The following is a 7,933-nucleotide window of genomic DNA, read 5'->3' on the forward strand; positions in this document are numbered from 1 at the left end:
CGAGGAATTCTGCTGCTGTTCCTAAAGGAACCACACGGGTGTCAGCATCTCTGGCTCCCTGGAGCCTATTGGAGAAAGGGGAGGGTCTTGGCAGACACTGGTTTATTACTATTCCAGTCCTCTAGGGATCTGTGTCAGATCAGTTTTAACTGTCTGCTTGGTACAACAACTTAGAATCACACCCAGGAAGAGAGTCTATTATCTTAATCAGGTTGACCCATGGGGCAATTTATGAAGGATTGCTTAGATTGTTAGTTGATCAGGAGAGTCCAGCCCATTGTGGGTGGCATCATTCCCTAAGAAGGGGATCCTGAACTATATAAGCCAGGAGAAAGTCAAATGACAACTATCAAGGAAGGACCCATCTGTTTCTACTCTTTACTGTGGGTATAATGTGAGTAGATGATTGCCTCTTGACTGCCCCCATGGAGATGGACGTTGACCTTGAATTATGAGCCGAATAAACTGTTCCCTTTCCTAAATTGTTTTTGACCAAGGTGGTGTATCACAGCATCAAAAGATGATATTGTAACAGGCTCTTGTAAAATTACTGGGTAGATATGCAGTAGGTAAAATGCCTTCCCAGCAAGCATGAAGATCTGATTTTGATTCCTCAGAGTTTCCAACCACACACACACACACACACACACACACACACACACACACACACACACACTTTTTTTGAGACAGAATCTCTGTGTAGCCCTGGCTGTCCTAGAACTCAATCTGTAGACTAGGCTGGCCTTGAATTCTGAGATCCTTCTGCTTCTGCCTCTCTAGTGCTGGGATTAAAGGCTACTGGGATTAAAGTCATGTACCACTATGCCTGGCTAGAACCCATGTTTTTCAAAAGCCAGGTGTGAGACATGCTGACATGTGCTTATGATACAGGCCCTGGAAAAGAAGAAACGGGCAGATCCCTGGGGCTCATTAGCTATCCAGCCTCATCTAATTGGTATACTCCAGGCCACTTTCTCAAAAAGAAAAGTGGACAGTTCCTGAGGAATGAGACCTGAAATTGTTCTATGGCCTTGACATGCATACATATACATGCAAAATTCAATAAGTGTATAAGTAAAGTTAGTAGAGTCAATGATGATGGCCCACACCTAAATTCTAGCACTTGGGATGTTGAGGGAGGAGGAGCATGTATTTGGGGCTAGACTGGGCTATGCAGCAAGTTCTTGCCCAGTCTAGGCTACATGGTGAGAACTTAATTACAAAGCAAACAAGAGTAAATTCCTCAGCTAAGACCTGTTACTTTACCTTTTCATATTATCCAAAGAACACCAAAAGGAAAGTCTGTTTTCTTCCCCCTCTGCCTTTTACTACTGTCTCCACTGTGTTTTCCAAGACATAAATTTTAAAAAGAAAATGTTTGCTATACCGAGTCAGTAAGAGGCTCAAAATGTAAAGGTGGAGATTGATTAAAGAAGATGCCCAACTTTGAACTTTGACCTGAACAGACAGACAGACATGCTACGTTCAGAACACACATTATATTAGAATCCCCACACTGGCCACTGAACCCAAAATGATGGCAGGTGAAAACGAGCCATGTTAGTTGGTCTTTTGAATTCGGCACACCTAGAAATAAGAGGTCAGCTAAAGTAGAAAGCAAGCAAGTGTTGCAGGGCCATTATAAAACGAATGTCAGAAAAAAAGTACATTTGTGTGTGGAGGTAGATAGTGAGGATTGTGCTCTTGTATCTGCTCACAATGTACAAATTCACCATGCTCACCACTGGGAGAAACCCCTTTGAGCTCTGGTCAGACAGGACAATCGCAGCAGAGCGAGCTTGCTAAAGATCCAGGAGACTAATCTTAAAAGTATCCATAGGATTAGGAATTGCCTAAGCCTCTTGCTCTGAGCAGAAAAATTAACCCACAAGGTGGTTTCAGGTTAGGAAGAAGGTGAGTTCAGATGACTCTTTTTTTTGTAGCCTGATCTCCCAGAGATCGGGTTTGGATCAGCTTAGAAGTAGTCAAGTTTCCCTTGACTCTCTGGAAGCCCTGATTAATCCCCGAAGACTTGGTGACAATGTTCTTGGGCCCAGTAATCTGTCTTCTGTGGACTATCATCCAATGTATAAGGATTAACCACTGACTAGATTTTAATACTACTATTTTTTGTTCTTTATCCATTCCCTTTTTTTCTTTCTTCTTCCTTCCTTCCTTCCTTCCTTCTTTCCCACCTTCCTTCCTACCTTCCTTCCTACCTTCCTTCCTACCTTCCTTGACAAGGTCTTACATAGCCCCAGGCTGGCCTCAAACTTGCTATGTAGTTGAGGATGACCTTGAACTCCTGATTCACCTGCTTCTACCTCCCAAGTCTTGGAATAGCAGACACTCGTCAGTATAACCAGTTTCTGTGTGGTGGGGCTAGAACCCAAGGCTTCGTGCGTGCTAGGCAGGCGCTCTACCAACTGAGCCACATCTGCATCCCCCTGGCTCCTCTCCTCTATTCTGCACTTCTTTGTTAGCCACAGCTCCTTCTAAGACTGACCATGATCTTAGGAGGAAGAGATCCTATCAGTTCCTGGGAAGCTTGGAATTTTCTAGCAAACTCTTTCCCTAGTCTTGTTCTTTCTCTGTGGCCCCCTTGTATGTTCACTGCAGACCTCATGTTTCAGTAGAACATCCTCCCCCAACAGGAAACCTCTGCTTTCACATCCTCTCCCATTTTCTGGCTGATGTCCCAATTGTCCTCCAGTGCCCAACCTATTACTTCCCTAATAGCCTTTGCTTGGCTTCCTTCTGTGTACCTCACTGCCCACCACAGCAAGCATTAACATATGAACCCATTGTATCTTGTACAGCTGGACCGTGGTGGGGGTTGGGGTTTACAGCGTATGGATGGTACCCATCCCTCAGTGAGTCAAATGCAGATTGATGGTTACTTTTAAATGTCAACTGGACACAATCTAGAGTCACCTGAGAGTCTCATCGAGGGATTGTCTAGATGACATTGGACTGTGGATAGGTCTAGGGGGTGTTTGACTGCAAAGAAACACCATGACCAAAAAAGCAAGTTGGATGGGCCCTCCCTTCTCCTTGGAGGCTGTTGACTACCAGCCTACTAGGACAAAGAGCAGGATTCAGAAGGCCGTGAGTATGATTAAAAGATTTCCAGAGACTGCTGCCATGAGACAAGTCTACTTTATTGTTCCAGGGATAGAGTATAGAAGGGATTTTTTTTAGCGGTACAGGTGGAAAGGGCTGATTGGTCATAGCATCAAGTGGGCAGGAAGGTCTGATTGGTTTTAATGCAGTACCTAATTATCATGCAATTGGGAAGCCAGAAAGGGATTTATGCAACTTTGCAGAGAACTCTGTACAAGGTCACTTTTCAGACAAGGCCAACCACCTGTGTTCAGGGACACTCTCCAGACAAAGACAGGCAAAGACAGGGAAGTCCTCCTGAGAAAGCCAGCAATCATGGGAGACTGCAACCTTAATAGCAGGGCTATTCAGGAGTGGGAGAGGAAATGGTTTTATTTGCCTCACACTTCCATATTGTTCATCATCAAAGGAAGTCAGGACAGGAACTCAAACAGGGTAGGAACCTGGAGGCAGCAGCTAATGCAGAGGGCATAGAAGGATGCTGCTTCCTGGCTTGCTTCCCATGGCTTGCTCAGCCTGCTTTCTTATAAAACCCAGGACCACCAACCTAGGGATGGCACCACCCACAATGGACTGGGCCCTCCCTCATCAATCACTAATTAAGAAAATACCTTACAACTGGATCTTACAAAAGCATTTTCTCAAGTTTCTATCTAACTCTAGTTTGTGTGTCAAGTGTACCTAAGACTAGCCAACACAGGAGGAGTATATCTTGATTGGTTTAATCAATGTGGGAAGACCCTTGCATTGTGAGCACCAGCATTCCGGCTCTGGGCTGTGTAACAGAAGATCCGGTGAGCTGAGTACTAGCATGCCCACATTCTGCCTGCTCCTGATTACGATGTGATGCTTCAACCTCCTGCCTTGGTTTCTGCACAGTGATGAGCTGGGTCCTGAAATAGTGAGTGACCCTTTCTCACCTAAGTTGCTCTTGTCAGTCAATGGGAAATGAAACTAGGACACCCCATGAGGTGGTAGAGCCTGGTAGAGCTGTGGAAGGGTAGGCAGATGTCATGTATAGTGTGGCTGTTGATAACACGTAGAAGAACTAGAGGCCCTAGAGAGCAGACATCTACCCACAGTTCCATGATGAAGTAGCCACAAAGCCCACCTTTCTTATCATTTCTGGCCTCTACTCTCCACACTTTTGTTCAGTCTACACTTTCTGATTTACAGAATTCCGTGCCCTCCCTGTTGTCTTTGTTTTACCAAGACATTCTTCATATTTATGCTTATGTAAATACCTTATATTAATGACCCCACACACTATATAATAATGACAGTTCTAAATTTCATCTCAACATCAATTATGTGTATACTTAAGTAGACTGAGTTGCATATATCTTAAGTCTCTGAGATAATGATGGTTTCAAATCTTCTACAATGACGGCTACTACTTCTTCTTCTTCTTCCTTCTCTCCCTCCTCCTCTTCTTCCTCTTCTTCCTCTTCCTCTCCTCTTCCTCCTCTTCCTCCTCTTCCTCCTCCTCCTCTTCCTCCTCTTCCTCTTCCTCTTCTTCCTCTTCTTCCTTCTTCTTCCTCCTCTTCCTTCCTCTTCCTCCTCTTCCTCTTCCCTCCTCCCCCTCCTCCTCCTCCTCCTCCTCCTCCTCTCCTCCTCTTCTTCTTCCCTTCCTCTTCCTCTTCTCCTCCTCCTCCTCCTCCTCCTCCTTCTTCCTCTTCTTCACTTCTTAGTGGTGTTTGATTTTTGCTTCTCATCCTTTTTTTTTGTATCCATGTGCCTTCTATATTCACTACTACAGCAGAATGCTATCTTTATCTTAAAAGCATTTGTTTTTCATCTCACATTTGGTTCTTGAAGATTCATGATGTTAATGCAATTTAACTGCTGTCCAAAATGAAAATGAAAAATGAAAATACCCTTTCTTTTCCAGACTAATAATTGATTTCTGATATTAAAAGTGATGCCCATTCTTTGTAGGATACTGTGAACATATCAAAAAGCAAATATAATTGGAAAAACAAATGCTGCAGACGTTAACCAAAGACGTGTTCATTTACACTTTCTGCCTTTTAAGAGTAAGCTTTATGTAGTTAAGATCTGATCGTGCAAACAAGTTAATAATCTGTTTTTGTTCTTGAGACATAAAATACAATCACTTTTGTTTTTCCTATCAAAGTGAATATAGACATCATTCTAAAGAGATTTATGGATCTCTTCTAAGGAAGTTGGAATGGTTAAGGGTTATCCCCTGGTTTCAGGGGTCTGAATGGTCCATCCTGAGGTTATGTTATCCCCTGGTCTCAGGCAGTAAGGGAATAGGGTGGGACCATTCGTTTACTTTATGACTATGGGTCTTTTCCCTGCATATACATCTGTGCAAATATGCGGTACCTCAGAGGCCAGAAGAGGGTGTCAGATCCCCATGGGCTAGAGTTACAGATGGTTGTGAGCCACCATGTCAGTTCAGAGACTTGAACTCCAATCTTCTGAACGAGTAACCAGTGTGCATCACTGCTGAGGAGTCGCCTCTCCAACTCTAATTTAAATTTTTGTTTAATTTTATTTGATGGGAGAGGGGCGGTGGCACTGCACGCATGAGAGCATGCATTTTCAAGTCAGAGGGAAATGTATAGAAACTGGTCCTCTCCTCCCACCATGTGTCTCCCAGGGCTGGAACTCAGAGGATGCTTTTACCCAGTGAGCTATCTCTACAGCCCGGAATGTTTTACTTTTTAGTGAGGTCATTTTTCATATTGTACATTTCAGGTTGCACATTGATGGTGAGTATTATCCTTCAATGGCTTTGTTTATCTTTTAGAGAAATTGACAGACTATGTTAGCCCATATTTGTGATATGTTAGGTTCTAGTAGTGTACAATTCTTGGTACTTAGACGTCACACCAAATCATTCAAGTAAAACCAGTCAATACTTTCTCTTCGGTGGACCCAGTTTCCATTCCTCTGGACTCACAGCATGTGGCCATGTGGTTTCTTCCTGGAAATAGTTCTCTTGGTAACTCCACACCATTCTGATTCCACTTTAAGCATTCATTAGTCAGGCCTAGGGAAGGAGACCTAGGAACGGGCCTAGGGAAGACTAAGAGGAGCAGAGGCAGGAGACTCACAAGTTCAATTCTTGAATATATTACATGCTGATTTTAAGATCAGCCTGGGCAACATAATCTCAAAATTTTTGTGAGGTACAAAAGATCTTGGAACATAGCTAAACAGTAGAATCTTCCCCAGTGAGGGGCTGGAGTAATAGAGCACCTGCCTAGAATCCCCAGTCAGGAGCTGGGGGCGTGGCTCAGCGGTAGAGCCCCTGCCTAGAATCCGCCAGTGAGGGGCTGGGGGCGTGGCTCAGTGGTAGAGCACCTGCCTAGAATCCCCCAGTGAGGGGCTGGGGGTGTGGCTCAGTGGTAGAGCCCCTGACTAGAATCCCCCAGTAAGAGGCTGGGGGCGTGGCTCAACGGTAGAGCCCCTGCCTAGAATCCCCCAGGGAGGGGCTGGGGGCGTGGCTCAGTGGTAGAGCTCCTGCCTAGAATCCCCCAGGGGGGGGGCTGGGGCGTGGCTCAGTGGTAGAGCCCTGACAAGAATCCCCCAATGAGGGGCTGGGGATGTGGCTCAGAGGTAGAGTCCCTGCCTAGAATCCCCCAGTGAGTGGCTGGGGGCATGGCTCAGTGGTAGAGTACCTGCCTAGAATCCCCCAGTGAGGGGTTGGGGGCGTGGCTTAGTGGTAGAGCATCTGCCTAGAATCCCCCAGTAAGGGGTTGGGGGCGTGGCTTAGTGGTAGAGCACCTACCTAGAATCCCCCAGTGAGGCTGGGGTCGTGGCAGAGAGATCTAGAGGAGAATGCTTAAAAAGGTGACACCTTAGTGTGTCTGCCTGAAGTCTCAGTGCCCCGCTGCAGAGCTGATCTGTGCACCGCTGTCCATCAGAGCCCCTTCCCTCATCCTTCTTGTACTTTCCTGCCTCCTCTCTGATACTTCACCCCTATGCCTCTCTTTTTCTTAGCTGGTGCCTTTATGCAGGTAAAGCACCGCATCTAGGGGATCCCGAGAAAAGACTTCAAGGTAGAGATAATCATTTGAGATCAGGTCTAAAGATGACCTCCTCCCTGTCTTCTGTATGATGGATGGTGGAGTTAAATGTCACTTTCTTTTAAAAATGTTGGTGGTTTGCTCTGCTGTTTTCATTCTGCTGGGTTTTGTTTTGTTTTATTTTGCTTCAAGAAGAATCAAAGACCTTCCAATCCCTGATCTTTTTTTACATGCTTTTCAAACCTTTTCTTCTTCCTCTCTGGAAACATGGATAATCATTTTTTTTCCTAGAGCTTTGAATGCAATGAGGAAGAACCTGGTCAGGTTCCATCCAGAAGACTGACCCCATCATAATTTAGGGGTTTTTTTTCTTTCATTTTTCCTGTTTTATGTGTGTGCATGCACACATGAGCCCCTTGGTTTGTGCTAACTTAACACAAACCTAGACATATCTGGGAAGAGAGTATCTTAATTGAGAAAACACCTCCATAAGATTGGCCTATCAGCAAATCTGTAAGGCATTTTCTTAATGAATGATTGACTGGGGCAGGGGCAGCCCACGATGGGTGGTCCTGGATGGGAAAACAGACTCAGCCAGCCATGAGGAACAAGCCAGTAAGAGCCCTCAAACTCTTAGGGATCCCCCAGTCTCTCAAGGGCTGGGATTACAGGAACAGCAAATATATTTGGATCAGTTTGTTTCTGTTGTTTTTGAGAGTTCTCACTATGAATCCTAGTCTGGCCTGGAACACTTGATCTCCTATCTCTACCCCCCTGCTTGCTGGGACACGTGTACATCACCACACCTA

The 7,933-nt window shown here is 45.1% G+C and overlaps 1 protein-coding gene across 1 annotated transcript in view; it reads left to right on the forward strand.

Annotated features, from left to right (window-relative positions):
- Positions 1-7,933, forward strand: part of Galnt17 (polypeptide N-acetylgalactosaminyltransferase 17) — a 447,965-nt gene that overhangs the window by 213,250 nt on the left and 226,782 nt on the right.

This window comes from Rattus rattus, chromosome 16 (assembly GCF_011064425.1).
Source record: "Rattus rattus isolate New Zealand chromosome 16, Rrattus_CSIRO_v1, whole genome shotgun sequence".
In the NCBI taxonomy this organism is placed as follows: domain Eukaryota; kingdom Metazoa; phylum Chordata; class Mammalia; order Rodentia; family Muridae; genus Rattus; species Rattus rattus.